The sequence below is a fragment of the Scyliorhinus canicula genome, chromosome 19, assembly GCF_902713615.1.
Source record: "Scyliorhinus canicula chromosome 19, sScyCan1.1, whole genome shotgun sequence".
NCBI classification, from domain to species: Eukaryota; Metazoa; Chordata; class Chondrichthyes; order Carcharhiniformes; family Scyliorhinidae; genus Scyliorhinus; species Scyliorhinus canicula.
This window is the reverse complement of record NC_052164.1, coordinates 5,472,640-5,489,821: the sequence shown is the minus strand read 5'-3', so window position 1 is coordinate 5,489,821 and position 17,182 is coordinate 5,472,640. Positions and strand designations below refer to the sequence as shown.

The window sequence follows — 17,182 nt, the reverse complement described above, 5'->3', positions numbered from 1 at the left end:
GTATTGTTACTCTCCACGGGTACTGAGTTTCAAACATGTTTTCAAAGTTTATTTCAATTCCATTGCTTTCCACTGAGTGCTTTGTGTTGACGTGTGGGATGCGGCTCAGTGTCACAGCTATGATTGGGAAGATGTTGCACTGGAAATAGAAAGCATTGTTTCAGCAACCTATGACAATGGTTGGCCCCTTCCTTCCCCAGACTAAAGACTTTGAGGTCAAGATCCCAGGCTTGGAGTTTGCGTGAGTGGAGCAGTACCCTCCATTTAGATTTTTTTCGTCAAAAGAAGATAAGAAATGGGAGCGGGAATGGGCCAGTCAGCCTGCTCCACCATTCAATGAGATGATAACGGATCTTCTACTTCAACACCATTTTCCTGTGTTAACCCCATATCCCTTGATGTATTTATTATGTAGAAATCTATTGATTTCAGTCTTGAACTGAGCCTCCACAGCCTGTGGGATTGAGAATCCCAAAGATTCCCCACCCACTGAGTGAGATTCCTCCTCATCTCAATGCTAAAGGCTTGTCCTTATTCTGAGACTGTGGTCACTCGAGACTCGATGGGCCAAATGGCCTCCTTCTGCACTGTATGTTCTATGTCACTGATTTTAGACATCCCCCTACCCACAGCCAGAGGAAACCTCCTCCCTTATCGAACCCTGGGGGAATGTTGTAGGTTTGAATGAGAGCACCTCTAATTCTTCTAAACTCCAAAGAATAAAGGTCCAGTCTATGTAATCTATCCTCAAGGGACCTCATCCTTCAAGTTGACAAACAAATTTGCACTATAGATTGCTGGGAGAGCGGGCTAGTGAATGATAGGACCAACATTCTGTCTCTTTAACCAATTAGATTTAAGGTCAGAAAAAGAAACAGAGGGAGGACAGTGATGGAAATGAGATGAATTAGAATCAAATTAGGTACAGACATTCAGTACCGGCCCTAGCTTTATGCTATGATCATGAGAACACTGCTACCTTCAAGTCACACAGCACCATGACTGGGAAATATATCGCTGTTCCTGCAATGTCACTGGGTCAAAATGCTGGAACTCCCTTCCTAACAGCACTGTGGGTGGACCTTCACAACATGGGTTCAGCGGCTCAGGAAGGTGCCCCACCACCACCTTCTCAAGGGCAAATAGGAATGGGCTGTAGCTGCTTAACACCCACAATATGTGAATTAATTATAAATAAATTGTTTAAACAGTGCAAATGTAGCAATTTGTTGAAAATCAAGGGGAGGTTGAAGGCAAGCTCCAGTTTTCATGAGACTAAGGGTGAATCAGTGAAAATCATCTTGCAATTTGTGGTGATTCACAACACACACCATTTCACTTACTCAGCATAAATCGCTGGATGTTTGATACGCCAACAGAAGTGAGTGCCAATAAACTTGCATTTATTCCACCAGCAAGTTATTGCCCCGGTTTTGGCTACTCTGAACAATGGTGGTGGTGGGGAGGGAGGGTGGTGGGGAGGGAGGAAGGGAAGGGGGGGGGGGGAACCTCTGCCTCAATTAGTCTCAGTACAGCAGGGGTCAGAATGGAAAATACAGAACTGGATCCTGACTCCTGACCACTCCACAGCGTCCCTTGCCGGTACTGGGCTTGTGAACATTGAATAAGACGGGATTGAGTTTAATCCTCAGCGTCCCTCTGGCCAAATAGTCTGCTAACACAGACTGCCAGGTGAATAAAGGTCATTCGCAGCAGACATTGGAGATTGATCAATGCACAGCATAAAAGCCAACATATTGAACAAGCAGAAAAATGAAAAAAAAAAACCAGGGGAACACGAAAACATGAAATGCAAATTCCGTGTGGAGTTTGCACATTCTCCCTGTGTCTGCGTGGGTTTCACCCCCACAACCTAAAGATGTGCAGGGTAGGTGGATTGGCCACGCTAAATTGCCCCTTAATTGGAAAAAATGAATTGGGTACTCTAAATTTATAAAAGAAAAAGAAAAAAAAAACCGTGAAATGGAGCAACATAATAAAAACAGTAGTACATTAAAGCTAATCCTAATCATTTAACATGGGTGTTGATGGTGAGGACTGGGATCTGATGACCATATGTATTACATCAACTCTGAAAGGTTTATCAATAATAATACACTATTTGGCTATACTCTGTGGTCAGTACCTGAAGCAACATTTATAGATAAAAAACCTTGAGCCCTTTTTAAATCCTATTTCTTTACCTATTTTTTACATTGACTGCTGATTAGCAGACTCTCCTGTGTCCTCATAGAAAGGAAATATGGTGTAATAAAGACTGACACTAACCATGATATATTGCCACATAATTTCCTTTTTAACCAATACTGCCTATAAATCACCTTAATTAGATGCATGTGCACCATGTGCATGGAGTTTGGAATCGAGGAATTTAGGAAACTGTGGGAGTCTTGATTTCAAACGTTTTTGAAAATTTATTTCATAGTATAACTGAAGAGCCAGATTAAAGGGAATTCCAAGTCCCAAATTCTATTAAACACTCTGAGCTTTGGGGCGGGATTCTCTGATCCTGAGGCGAAGTATTGACGCCGTTGGAAAGGCCGTCGCGTTTCTCGGCGGCGTCAACACGGCCCCAGGATCAGCAATTCTGGCCATAACAGGCGGCGAGCATGGCACTGGAGTGGTTCAAGCTGCTCCAACTGCTGATCCGGCTGTGGAATGGGCACCGGGGGATGCGTGCATGCGCAGTGGGTCCGGCGCAAACCCGCGTATGCGCAGTCCCACCAGCATAATTTCCGCAAACCCGCGTATGCGCAGTCCCACCAGCATGATTTCCGCGCATGTGCGGTGTCTCCATAGTCCGCGCCAGCGACCCAACATGGCGCAGGAGTACAGGTGCCGGCACGGAAGAAAGGAGGCCAGGAGACAGAGAGGCCGGCCCGCCGATCGGTGGGTCCCGATCGCGGACCTGGCCACATCAGAGGCCCCCCCTTAGGGGTCAGACCCCTCCCTCCCACCCCGCAGTTCACCACCCGACCCTTCAACGCTGAGTTCCCACCGGCTTAGAGCAGGTGTGGACGGCGCCGGCGGGACTCGGCGTTTCCACGATGGCCACTCGGTCATTCCCGGCCCGAGAATCGGCAACCGGCGCCATGCCAACCATGCCGGCGCCAATGGCACCGATTCTCCGCAGAGTGGAAAATCGCGTGCTGGCGTCAGGGCGGCGTGGCGCGATTCGCGCCAGTCGCGGGGATTCTCCGGCCCGGCTCCAGGCTGAGAGAATCCCGCCCCTAATATCTAGTTACCAGGAACTATTGTTTATCTCTCCTCTCCCCAACACATTTCACTCTCTTCCCACCTCCTCTCTTGTATATATAGGTTGGTGTTGATCCAGCTTGCCAATTCTTAGCAGCTGCCCGCTATAGCAACAAGCAGCCAATCTCTGCATTTGAGCCTTATGTTGTGGATCAACAAGTTGATCGACTATATCGACACATGGTCAAAGCCCAATTTTTCCCTTATCAATTCACTCACAGCTAGTATAGTTTTAGAGTCCTTGCTTTAACCATTATGGAGCACTGCCTTTTGTCTTGGTGTTGCCTATTTGTCAAATGGGGTCCTGGATGTTGTGCTAAAACGTACAGAGAAGGTAACCCCTGAGCTTCATCTCTGCTCTGTGCTGAGTTGGAAAAGGAGGAAGAGGTATGAGACAGGAGGACCTCAGTCTATTGTGTAGGTGCCATACAAAAAACATTATCCATCTTATTCCCATCTTCCAACTCTTGGCTCGTAGCCCGGTAAGGTATGGCAGATCACGGGCCTATCCAAGTGTTTTTAGATGCACCAAGGATTTCTGTCTCTACCACGCTTTCAGACAGTTAGATTCAGGCACCATGCAGCCTCCGGGTGAGAAAATCACTCCTCAACTCCCACCTAATCCTTCTAACATAAATAAAAATAGAAAATGCTGGAAATACTCAGCAGGTCAGACAGCATCTGTGGAGAGAGAAATAAACTGCGATTCTCCAATCTGAGTTCGCCCCACCACTGCTGTCAGCGAGAACGGAGAATTCGGTCCTCAGCCAAAATCCCATTCACTGCAACAGGACCAGAGAATCCGCTGCCGGGAACGGACAGAGAATCCCACTGGAGTGAATGGACGGAGAATCCCGCAGGTGTGAATGGACGGAGAATGTTTCAGGTTCTGTCCTCTAAGAACCATTTTGAGGAACCACTTCCCCTGGGAGTCTATACCACATAGATACTAATCTGTAGGAGCAAACCTCAAACTACTGAGGGTTGCCAAATGTATACTGCCATTCCATAACCACGGACAAATTTATACCTCTGTTATCAATACATATTGATTTTTTTTTTAAAGCCTGGATCAAGCACTCTCTTAATCTCCTGTGCATCTATTATCATAGAACATAGAACAGTACAGCACAGAACAGGCCCTTCGGCCCTCGATGTTGTGCCGAGCAATGATCACCCTACTTAAACCCACGTAACCCGTATACCCGTAACCCAACAATCCCCCCATTAACCTTACACTACGGGCAATTTAGCATGGCCAATCCACCTAACCTGCACATCTTTGGACTGTGGGAGGAAACCGGAGCACCCGGAGGAAACCCACGCACACACGGGGAGGACGTGCAGACTCCACACAGACAGTGACCCAGCCGGGAATCGAACCTGGGACCCTGGAGCTGTGAAGCATTGATGCTAACCACCATGCTACCGTGAGGCCCCCAAATCATTACAGTATCATAATGAGAACATAGAAATAGGAGCAGAAGGAGTCTGTTTGCCCTCTGAAGCCCATTCTTCCATTCGCTAAGCTCAGCGATGATCTGATTGTGGCCTCAACTCCACTTCCCGTACCAGCCTCCCCGAACAGGCGCCGGAATGTGGCGACTAGGGGCTTTTCAGAGTAACTTCATTGAAGCCTACTCGTGCCAATAAGCAATTTTCAATTTCATTTTCATTTCACTTTCCTTCCTGCTTCTAACTGGACCAAATGTCGGGCAGCACGGTCACGCAGTGGTTAGCACTGGGACTGTGGCGCTGCGGACCCGGGTTCGAATCCCACCCCTGGGTCACTGTCCATGTGGAGTTTGCACATTCTCCCTGTGTTTGCGTGGGTTTCACCCCCACAACCCAAAAGATGTGCAGTGTAGGTGGATTGGCCAGGCTAAATTGCGACAAAAAAATAATTGGGTACTCTACATTTTAAAAAAACGGAACCAAATGTATTCAATGACTCAGACTCCACTGTTGCCTGGGGTAGTGTATTGTACCAGTTCACGGCCATTTGAGAGGAGAGATTCCTCCTCATCTCCATCTTAATATGAGACCTCTTATTTTCAAATTGTGTCCCCTAATTCTAGATCCCTCCCCACCTCCTCTTTTGTACATGTCGGTTGGTATTGATCTCCAACTTGCCAATTCTGAGCAACGGTCTGCTATAACAACGAGTAACCATTCTTTTTTTAAAAAATGTTTTAAATTTAGAGAACCCATTTCATTTTTTTCCAATTAAGGTGCAATTTAGCGTGGCCAATCCACCTACCCTGCACGTCTTTGGGTTGTGGGGGCGAAACTCATCCAAACACGGGGAGAATGTGCAAATTCCACACGGACAGTGATCCAGAGCCGGGATTGAACCTGCGTCCTTGGCGCCATGAGGCAGCAGTGCTAACCACTGTGCCACCGTGCTGCCCAGGAGCAGCCATTCTTTGCATTGAAGCTTTGCGTCGGGGTCAACAAATTGGTCGACCATATAGCCACATGGTCAAAGCCCATTCTTTCCTTTATCAATTCACTCGCAACCAGCGTAGTTTTAGTCATTGATTCCCTTTGTTTTAAAAAAAATATTTTTTTACTCTCCTCATTTTCCATAATTTCATCAAATACACAACAAAAGATAAACAACAATAACAAATACAGGATCAATCTTCCAAACAGCATCTCCTTCAACATACAAAGCCAAACATCACCCAGACATTCCAAATAAAACAAAATAAAAAGACAAAAAGAAAATGAACAGTCATCCCATAAATTATGTACTCACCCCCCCCCTCCCATATAACCCCCTTCCCCTCCGAATGTTCGATACATGTGACAATAAATATCAATCAATCAATCGATTCATCCTCTGGTTGTGTTGGTTTTGAAGAATACAAGTTTTAAATAGAGCATAGAAAAATACAGCACAGAACAGGCCCTTCAGGCCACGATGTTGTGCCGAACTTTTGTCCTAGATTAAGAACAAATGAATCTACATCCCATCATTATACCGTAATCCACGTACCTATCCAATAGCCGCTTGAAGGTCCCAAATGTTTCCGACTCAACTACTTCCACAGGCAGTGCATTCCATGCCCCCACTACTCTCTGGGTAAAGAACCTACCTCTGACATCCCCCCTATATCTTCCACCATTCACCTTAAATTTATGCCCCCTTCTAATGGTTTGTTCCACCCGGGGAAAAATTCTATGACTGTCTATTCTATCTATTCCCCTGATCATCTTATAAACCTCTATCAAGTTGCCCCTCATCCTTCTCCGTTCTAATGAGAAAAGGCCTAGCACCCTCAACCTTTCCTCGTAAGACCTACTTTCCATTCCAGGCAACATCCTGGTAAATCTCCTTTGCACCTTTTCCAAAGCTTCCACATCCTTCCTAAAATGAGGCGACCAGAACTGCACACAGTACTCCAAATGTGGCCTTACCAAGGTTTTGTACAGCTGCATCATCACCTCATGGCTCTTAAATTCAATCCCTCTGCTAATGAACGCTAGCACACCATAGGCCTTCTTCACAGCTCTATCCACTTGAGTGGCAACTTTCAAAGATCTATGAACATAGACCCCAAGATCTCTCTGCTCCTCCACATTGCCAAGAACCCTACCTTAACCCTGTATTCCGCATTCATATTTGTCCTTCCAAAATGAACCTCACGCTTTTCAGGGTTAAACTCCATCTGCCACTTCTCAGCCCAGCTCTGCATCCTATCTATGTCTCTTTGCAGCCAACAACAGCCCTCCTCACTATCCACAACTCCATCAATCTTCGTATCGTCTGCGAATTTACTGACCCACCCTTCAACTCCCTCATCCAAATCATTAATGAAAATCACAAACAGCAGAGGACCCAGAACTGATCCCTGCGGTACGCCACTGGTAACTAGGCTCCAGGCTGAATATTTGCCATCCACCACCACTCTCTGACTTCTATCTGTTAGCCAGTTCGTTATCCAACTGGCCAAATTTCCCACTATCCCATGCCTCCTTACTTTCTGCATAAGCCTACCATGGGGAACCTTATCAAATGCCTTACTAAAATCCATGTACACTACATCCACTGCTTTACCTTCATCCACATGCTTGGTCACCTCCTCAAAGAATTCAATAAGACTTGTGAGGCAAGACCTACCCCTCACAAATCCGTGCTGACTATCCCTAATCAAGCAGTGTCTTTCCAGATGCTCAGAAATCCTATCCCTCTTTGTTACTTTGCCTCCCAGCAAAGTAAGACGAACTGGCCTGTAATTCCCAGGGTTATCCCTATTCCCTTTTTTGAACAGGGGCACGACATTCGCCACTCTCCAATCCCCTGGTACCACCCCTGTTGACAGCGAGGACGAAAAGATCATTGCCAATGGCTCTGCAATTTCATCTATTGAATCCTTGGATATATCCTGTCAGGCCCGGGGGACTTGTCTATCTTCAAGTTTTTCAAAATGCCCAACACATCTTCCTTCCTGACAAGTATCTCCTCGAGCTTTCCAGTCTGTTTCACACTGTCCTCTCCAACAATATGGCCCCTCTCTTTTCACTGACATCGTCCACTTGCAGTTGATTAACAGGTTCTTTAACTTTCAGAAGTGCCCGTCTGCTTTTCCATAGTGCCTGTCTTTGCTCCGTGATTACAGTGTAAGATCTCAGACCTATTTTCTGTAATTCTGTTCCACTTTTTGACCAGCCATCAGGTTCCTCCACCCTCACTGCATCATTCGGACTTAAACGTTTCAGAACCCTGTTTGACTTGTTATAGTACCTCTTCTGATTCTTCTTTTGAGATTGCAGCTGATTCCTTATCTTGTCTTTTACTTGCTGTTTAGTTTGGCATGGTAGAGTTGTTCATAGCTTTCGACTCATTAACAGTTCTAATGGACAAACCAATACTTAAAGGAGATGCTCGATAGCTGAGCAATGTAGATATGGATCATCTTGACTATCCATGAATTGTTTCAGGAGTTGTTCAACTATCCGCACACCTTTTTCTGCCTTTCCATTAGACTGAGGATACAATGGACTCGATGTTACATAATGCTGTCTTACATTTGTTACAACTGAAACATGGACTATTGTCACTCATGATGACGTGAGAATGCCATGACATGCAAACATTGCCTTTGTATACATAATCCCACAATTGGCTGACAAGCTTGACAACTGTGCTACTTCAGGATAATGTGAATAGTAGTTGACGATTAGCAAATGCTCTACCTTCAAGGCAGAATAAGTCAATCCCCACCTTTTGCCAAAGAACTGACACAATTTCCCCCCATCTCCATCGGTTCCTTTGCTTGTCAATATTGGTAACGTTGACAAGTGATACACTTTCCCATCATTGTCATTATATCTTTAATTATTCCTGGACAATATACCGTATCTCCTGCATTTCTCAATTCCAAGATGACCCCCATGAACCTTTCGCAGTAATTCTTTGTGCAGACACTGTGGAATAACGATTCTCTGTTATCTTATGATACACAATTTGTCCATATGCTGGACATTGCATTGGTAGATGCCTGCTTCTACATCTTTTACACGTAATGGCTGCTTCTGGCAAGCGCTTAAAATGGCCGCCACTGCGGAGACCACGTTTTACTTTCGCGTGCCTCGCAACATCAATGACGTTGGCAAAACCTCATGCATTCAATGTATTTATATGCTGCGCAGGTAATTCACTCCATGGCAAATTTTAATTGCGCCTTCTAACTGAAGCTCATTTTCCCGTAAAATATGTTCACGCACCTTAACATTATTCATCCCGAAGACAATCTGACCTCAAAGCATTGAGGATTTTAATGTCGCGAAGTTACACGTTTGTGCTTTCAACTTGAGATCGGTAAGAAAGCTATCAAAGGTCTCGTCCGTCTTCTGCATGCACGTTCTAAATATGTACCGCTCAAAAGTTTTGTTTTTTTTCGGAGTACAACAATGTCTTAACGACGGCATCAAAGCTTTTATCATCTTCCTCCCGTTCAAAAATGTGTTGTAAATCTCTATCACCTTTCGATCATCAGGCTCCGCTTGCAGACTTGGCGCCCTGTGGTGGAGAAGGATACCTGCTCCCAGTGGCCATCAATATCACCACAGCCCTGAACATACATGCCATGGGTTCATTCCAGGGCTTGACCGTGGACTTGTGTGGCATTTCCCAAGCCCACAAATGCATCTGTGAGGTCATGGATGCCCTGTATGCCCGGGCATTGGACTTTATCAACTTTGAGCAGGACCAAGTCCATCAAGATTGTCGGGTTGCAGGATTCTCCGCCATCCAGGGGGTAATTGATGACATGCATGTCATGTTGCCTGCACCGGGGCATCAGGGAGCGCCCTTTATTTCACTCCCGGAATGTTGAACTTGTGTGCGAACACTGCCTCAGGTTCATGCAGGTGTGTGCACGCTTCCCAGGGAACGTGCATGACAGCTACATCCTGAGACACTCGGAGATCCCCGGCATCTTCGAGGACCACCCCAGCATGACGGGTTGGCTCTTGGGGGATAAGGGCCACTGAGGTTAGTTCCCAGGAGGCCATTAGACAGGGTGTCCTTCTCACTAATGAGATGGAGATTGCCCTTATTTGGTGACAATTGATGTCTCGCCACGTTTAGGCAGGATCCGGAAGCTGCCAATGGAAGTGGGGCGGTTAGATTGTGAACTGATCAGCGTCTGGCACCAATCCGATTTCGGCCTCCCCCGCGGTTTATCCGGCACACATGGATTCACGCTGGGTGTAACACAGCTGTTAAATCGCGCCCTATATTTCCAAGTCAGGATAGCGTGTGAGTTGGAGGGGAACTTGCAAGTGGTGTTGTTTCCAGGCACCTGCTGCCCTTGTCCTTCTGGGTAGTAGGGTTATGGGCTAGGGAGGTGCTGGCTGGCAAAGGAGCCTTGGCTGCAATTCATCTTTGCAGATGGTATTCGCTCCTGCCATTGTGTGCGGATGGTGGAGGGAATGATGCTTGAGATGGTGGATGGGGTAGCGATCAAGCACATTGTTACAGAGAGAAATATCAGCCAGTGTTTCTGCTCTGGATATATTATTGAGTATATCTAATGCTAAGATAGATTTCTTATCTCTCAGGTAATCAAGGGAAATGGGGAGCAGACAGGAATGTGGAGCTGATGCAAAAAACTTTATTGAACAGGTTTGAAGGACTGTGCGGAGTCTGCATGTTTTCCCCAACTCTGCGTGGGTTTCCTCCGGGTGCTCCGGTTTCTTCCCACAGTCCAAACACGTGCAGGTTAGGTGGATTGGCCATGACAAATTGCCCTTAGTGACCAAAAAGGGTCGGAGGGGGTTACTGGGTTACGGGGATAGGGTGGAAGTGAGGGTTTAAGTAGGTCGGTGTAGACTCGATGACCTAATGGCTTCCTTCTGCACTGTATGTTCTATGTTCTATGACTGTCTGGTCAATGCATACTCCTGTTTCTTACAATCTTGGTATGAGACAAATAATTACAGCATTGAAACTAGTGATTGGCCCAACAGGTCCATGCCAGTTTTTATGCTCCACCTGCCCAAATTCATCTGACCCTATACACTCCTCACCTCCCCTTAAAGGAATCTGTGGTAGTCACCTCAGCCACTCCCCTTCAGCCACTCCATGATTCTAATCCTTCTCTGGGCAAAAGAAACTTCTCCTGAATTCTTTACGGGAACATTTTCCAGAAAGTGTAGGTAAGTGAACAATGATGAAGGACAGAATCAGGCGTGATTGTGATGCTCGTCAGGATGGAATAGCAAATGGAGAAAATTGACGGGAATTTTTTTTTATTAATTCCACTCACTTTCTTTTCAAAAAGAAACCTCACTTACAAAACTTCAACAAATACTTTCCAAAAACTGAAGTACATTGTATTTCTCAAACTTCCCCTATCTAAAGCTGCAGCTTACCTCCTCAAAGAATTCCAGTAGATTCATGAGGCATGACGTACTGCTTTTAAATCCATGAGACTGTCCCTTCTGCTTTTTAGATGAATATTGATGACCTCTCATAAAATTCTCTCGAGCATTTCCTTTACAATTGGTGTTAGACTAACTGGTCTGTAATTCTCTGATTCATGTCTCACTGCTTTTTGAATATACACTGTCCTCCAGTTATTAGTGAGATAGAGCTTGGCGATTAATGAAACCCTGGGAGTAATGTCCAAAGTCTTGTCCTTGCCTTGAGGGTTCGCGGTCTAGATATTTTGCAAACCTCTTTTTCTCTTTCCAAATTTCTTCCCCTCTTTCCTGAAGGCTTTAACTCTTGATGGGATATAGTGTGTTTCATTCTACATGTCACCAGCTGCTCTGAGGTGCCTAGTTCAATTTGGTCTTTCTTCATATGGATCAGGTGAAGAATGAGATTGAAGAAACTATTTAAGGGCAGCACGGTAGCATTGTGGATAGCACAATTGCTTCACAGCTCCAGGGTCCCAGGTTCGATTCCGGCTTGGGTCACTGTCTGTGCGGAGTCTGCACATCCTCCCCGTGTGTGCGTGGGTTTCCTCCGGGTGCTCTGGTTTCCTCCCACAGTCCAAAGATGTGCAGGTTAGGTGGATTGGTCACACTAAATTGCCCTAAGTGTCCAAAATTGCCCTTAGTGTCCAAAATTGCCCTTAGTGTTGGGTGGGGTTACTGGGTTATGCGGATAGGGTGGAGGTGTTGACCTTGGGTAGGGTGCTCCTTCCAAGAGCCGGTGCAGACTCGATGGGCTGAATGGCCTCCTTTTGCACTGTAAATTCTATGATAATTTGACTGTGTAGGGCATTACACGGAGGCCAATGCACTCACATGATTCAGTGCCAACAAGAGTAGATGTCCAGGTTGTTTACTTCACTCCCCCAAAGCCCTGCCATTGGTAACATGCCTACTGCCTTCATGGGTTGAGATTGGTTAACTCAACACAAGCTGGTCTGTGGACTTGATTTCACATAGGCGCTAAACTCACCTGGTGAAGCCTTGTGAAAGCATCAGTTTTATTTGCACTCCAATTGCTCACTGTCCACACAAAGATGTTGAACAAACCTCGAGGCCGGGGCTAGTCTGTCACAGTGACATCACACACCAAGAATCTGTCGACAGTGACATCATGGAGAACACAATGAGGTCACAACCAATAATCTGTCACTGGTGACCTCACATCCCGTTTGGACAGGGAGCTAAAAGATGCAATCGAGGCAACTCAAGAACATTGAGGGTAATTTTTAGCTTCACCCTTGCCGAGTGAAATCGATAGCCAGCACAGAATGTATTTGTTATTGGGTTTCAGTGGAATTGTGGCTTTATAATGGGCAGCGGATTTCTCCATTAGCTCATCACACAAGTGATGGAGGCAAAGGCTGCTTTTGTTTCCAATGTGTGGTTTCTCTCAATATGATTTTACACAGAGAGCTGAAGGCTAAGCACAAGGATTTAGAATTAGCGGAAAGCTGACAGCGATCAATATAATTTAAAATGTTATCATTTTGAGCATTCAGTCTCCACTCCCTCTCTCCCCCCCCCACCCCCCACCTATAATTTGGCCTCGACTTTTATATGTTTACCTCTCCCAGGAGATTACAGGGCTGCTGGTGAATCACTCGGCATCACAACTGTCTGGGAAAGGCTCCCTTGGACCAGCTGCTCTTTTCCTGTCTGTCATCTTCTTCTGCCTCTATAATCTCTCTTGTGAAAACAAGATATTTATAAAATCCTTGGATTTTGGGAAGAGGATAAAAACAGCAAAACAGATGAGTGATTTTTATCAATTCATCAAAATATTTCCACTGCAATTCCTCTCCCCTCATTCTGCTGATGGCTCTGCTGGCACCAATGGCCATTCGAAATGTAAACAGGCAGCAATGATAAGATTTATGGTTGTAGACGGGGCAGAGATATTGGGCCTGATCTTGTCACATTCTACGCACAAACACATATACACACACACACAAACACAGACGCACACACATGCACATTAACACGCACATGAATACAGCTGCCCAGCCATGAATCAAGTTGCACACACAAACCTATACCCTCACACAGACAGTGTTACAGATACCCACCCACATGTACACAGACGCTCAAACACACGTACATTCATAAATGCACGTATACCTGCCCATACATGTTACACACACACTCACACAGACATACACAATCCCACATCTACACACAAATACAAATAGAGATTATTCAGCAGGAGCCACTGGATAATAATTCGGAGCAGGATGCTGGGCGGTGGAGGACAGAGATTACTGGTAACTTGCCTCTGACTGTAAATTATGATATGCCAGGTTTTGTTTTACTCAAAAGGTGCAGAGTCTAAATATCAACAGATGAAGAGGAGGTACATGAATTTTTTGAAAACAGTTATTAAATTGTTCGTCATGTTTAGGAATCTGCTTGAATTGAATTGGTGCATTGTTCAGTGTTTGCTCTCCACCAGGGGGCAGTGTAAAGTTACTTTTGCCACGTCTGAAGGAATTTTGCAGTGATCAGCCCAGAGTGGGAAATATTCCCAACCCTATCTGTGCTCAAAAATTACTTTCATTTCCTATGGCTCAGTTAGTATAAATACACTGGAATGGAAAGCTTGAGAATGTGAGTGAGTGGGGAGGGATAAGATGGTATGGGGTGGGGGGGAGTGAAGGAGATAGGAGATGGGGTGTTCAGGGATAGGGAGGATCTCAGTGCTGGGGAGGAGAGGTGCGGGTGTAAGGGGGAAAAGGGGAAGTGGTTAGGGAAGGGGAGGGGATGGGGAGAAGATAGATAGGGGAGGAAGAGGGTAGGGGAAAAGGTTGGGGAGAGGTGGATAGAGGGCAGGGTAGAGTGAAGCTAGAGGAGGGCAGAGATGAGGTGAGAGGATAGGTGTAAGTTTAGAAAGCTTAGAAGCTTAGAACAGTACAGCACAGAACAGGCCCTTCGGCCCTCGATGTTGTGCCGAGCAATGATCACCCTACTCAAACCCACGTAACCCGTATAACCCAACAATCCCCCCCATTAACCTTACACTACGGGCAATTTAGCATGGCCAATCCACCTAACCCGCACATCTTTGGACTGTGGGAGGAAACCGGAGAACCCAGAGGAAACCCACGCACACACAGGGAGGACGTGCAGACTCCACACAGACAGTGACCCAGCCGGGAATCGAACCTGGGACCCTGGAGCTGTGAAGCATTGATGCTAACCACCATGCTACCGTGAGGCCCATGAAGTGAGAGGGCCGAGCAGAGGGAAGGGGGTAGAGGGTACAGGGGGGTAAGGAGTAAGGGAAAGGGTAAGGGCATAGTGGTGGTAGGACTGGGAGAAGGGATGGCGGGGGGGGGGGGGGGAAGTGGATAGAAGGTAGTCACTGGGGATGGGGGGAAGGGAGGGGTAAGGGTTGGGGGGAGGGAAGAGTGGTGAGAATAGTGCAGAAAGTAGAGGGTAGGGGAGGGACGGGTGGGAGGGGGAGTGGGAAGAAAGGGGAGGGGAGTGGGGAATGGGGAGGCGTAAGATGTTGGGGAGAGGAAAAGGGGAAGGGGCGATGGGAAAAAAGAAAAAAAATGAAAATCGCTTATTGTCACAATTAGGCTTCAAATGAAGTTACTGTGAAAAGCCCCTAGTCGCCACATTCCGGCGCCTGTTCAGGGAGGCTGGTACAGGAATTGAACCATGCTGCTGGCCTGGCTTGCTCTACTTTCAAAGACAGCGATTTAGCCCTGTGCTAAACCAGCCCCTAAGAGTAGGGGGTAGTGGGGATAGGGGAGAGGGTAGGGGTTGGGGGTGAGGGGGGGGGGGGGTGAGGGGGGGGGGGGGGTGAGGGGGGGGGGGGGGGGGTGAGGAGAGCAGGAATCAGATATAAGAGAGGAAAAGGAGTGATCACCATCCAGGTTCAGGCTTCTGAGAATTCTGCAAGAAGTTAAAAACAGCAAAAATATTATTTTTACAAATTATATTCTGGATTAAAATGTCAGCATTTCAAGGCTCAGATCAATTAAAATAGTAAAATATATATTCTTCATTATGCAAAAAAAGAGACCAGAATGTTACCAGGGATGAGGGACTAATTTTACAACAACAACTTGGATAGCACCTATAATATTATGAAAGGTATCACGGCAAATCACTGGAATATTTTAAAAGAGTTTCTTGTGAGGAAGTCTTCAGAAGAGTCGTGGGAGGCATTCAAAAAGGAAATGAGGAGGGTACAGGCCTAACGTGTTCCCTCTGGGGTGACAGAAGCAGTACCAAGTCCAGAGAACCATGGATGACCAGGAAGAGTCAGAATACGATGAGAAGGAAAAGAGAGGCTTTCAGCAAGAACAAGGGGAGCAAATCAGTGGTGGCATTAGTGGAATACAGAAAGTACAGGATGGAGTTTAAGAAAGAAATTAGGAGAGCAAAGAGGGGGAAAAATAGGGGAAAATCCCAAGATATTCCATTATTTTACCAATGGGGAGATGATAACCAGGAAAAGAGTAGGGACCGTTAGGGAGCAAGGGGACAATCTGTGGGTGGAACCAGAGGACATTGGTAGGGTGTTGAACGGATACTTCACATCTTCCCAAGAGAATGAGGTATGGAACTCAGAGAGATTGTGAGCTTTTTGAGCAAATTGACATAGTGAGTGGCAAGGTATTGGAGGTGTTCGCAGGCTGAAAAGTGGAAAAATCTCCAGGTCCGGATGAATTGTGTCCCAGGTTGCTGTGGGAGGCGAGGGAGGAGATTGCAGGGGCTCTGACCCAAATTCTTAATTCCTCTCTGTCCATGGGGGAGGTGCCAGAGGACTGGAGAACAATTCACTATTTAAAAAACAAAAAATTTTGTTGGCGGTATTTTCAAGTATATACCGAGCAGAGACGAGCAAACAACAACAGCAGCAGTAAACCACACACAATTAATATTATTCTCCCAGACCACCCCCTCCACCCCCTCTTTTTACACCCAGTCTCCCCATAAAACACAAGCAAAACACAAAGAAGCCCCTCCCCAACATGTTAATGCCCCTTAAAGAGGTCAATGAACTCCACCTTGTGGAAAACCCCTCCTCCGCCCCTCTTATTGCAGACTTGATCTTTTTCTAGGTGGAAGAACTCTAGCAAGTCACTCACACGTGCTCCCACTTTCAACGGCTCTGAGTCCCTCCAGCAGAGCGAGATCCACCTGGGGGCTATCAGCGAGGCAAAGGTCACCAAGTCAGCCTCTCTCCCACCATCACTTCCGGGTCCTCCGACACCCCAAATATCGCCACCCACAGGCTTGGTGCCACCTCCACTCCCAGAATCTTCGATGTTACGTTAGCAAACACTTTCCAGATCGCCTCCAACCTCGGACATGCCGAAAACATGTGGAGATGGTTTGCCAGTCCACTGCACACTGCCCACACGTATCTTCCACCCCTGGACAAAAACGGCTCAACCCGTCATATGAGCCCTAAGCACCACCTTAAACTGTATGAGACTCAGGGTGCGGTTCTCCAGCCTCATTGCCCTGTCGCTCAAGTGAAACGAGGCCAGTGAATAGCGGGAGAGACTAAAAACAAGAACTGCACCAGGTGCCAAACAGTTTGCGATGCAACTGGCCTGCTCCCTTAGGCCAAATCAGGATCTCACTGTAACGTATCCAACAGCCTCCCCATCATTAAGCAGCCTCCCCAGCGAGTGCTCACACTGGCGCCGATTAGTACTCCTTTCAAAAAACATCAACTTGGCGGAAGGGCTTCTGTGGGGAGCCAAGGAGGCAGGGAGCCATCTCTGCTCACAGGCAATGAGCCTGGGGGCACTGGGCTTGTCACACAAGTGCTCGATGCGGGGTGGGGGGTTCTCGCCTTGGGGTGGGAGACCGTCCGCAGGGGTGGGACTGTCATGGGAGGGTTGCGGGATGCACTGGGGGGGGGGGGGGGGGGGGGCGGGGGTGTGCAACCAGGGGGGCAACAACTTGCGGCACCACCATGCCAACCTCTGGA

The 17,182-nt window shown here is 46.9% G+C and overlaps 1 protein-coding gene across 1 annotated transcript in view; it reads left to right on the top strand.

The window, feature by feature from the left end:
• Positions 1-12,385: 12,385 nt before the first annotated feature.
• The window catches only part of LOC119954527 (probable beta-tubulin polyglutamylase), a 115,948-nt gene continuing 111,151 nt past the window's right edge, over positions 12,386-17,182 (top strand). The window contains exon 1 of the mRNA XM_038779826.1: positions 12,386-12,448. The gene's annotated coding sequence lies outside the window, so the exon portion shown is untranslated. The remainder of the gene's footprint in view (positions 12,449-17,182) is intronic.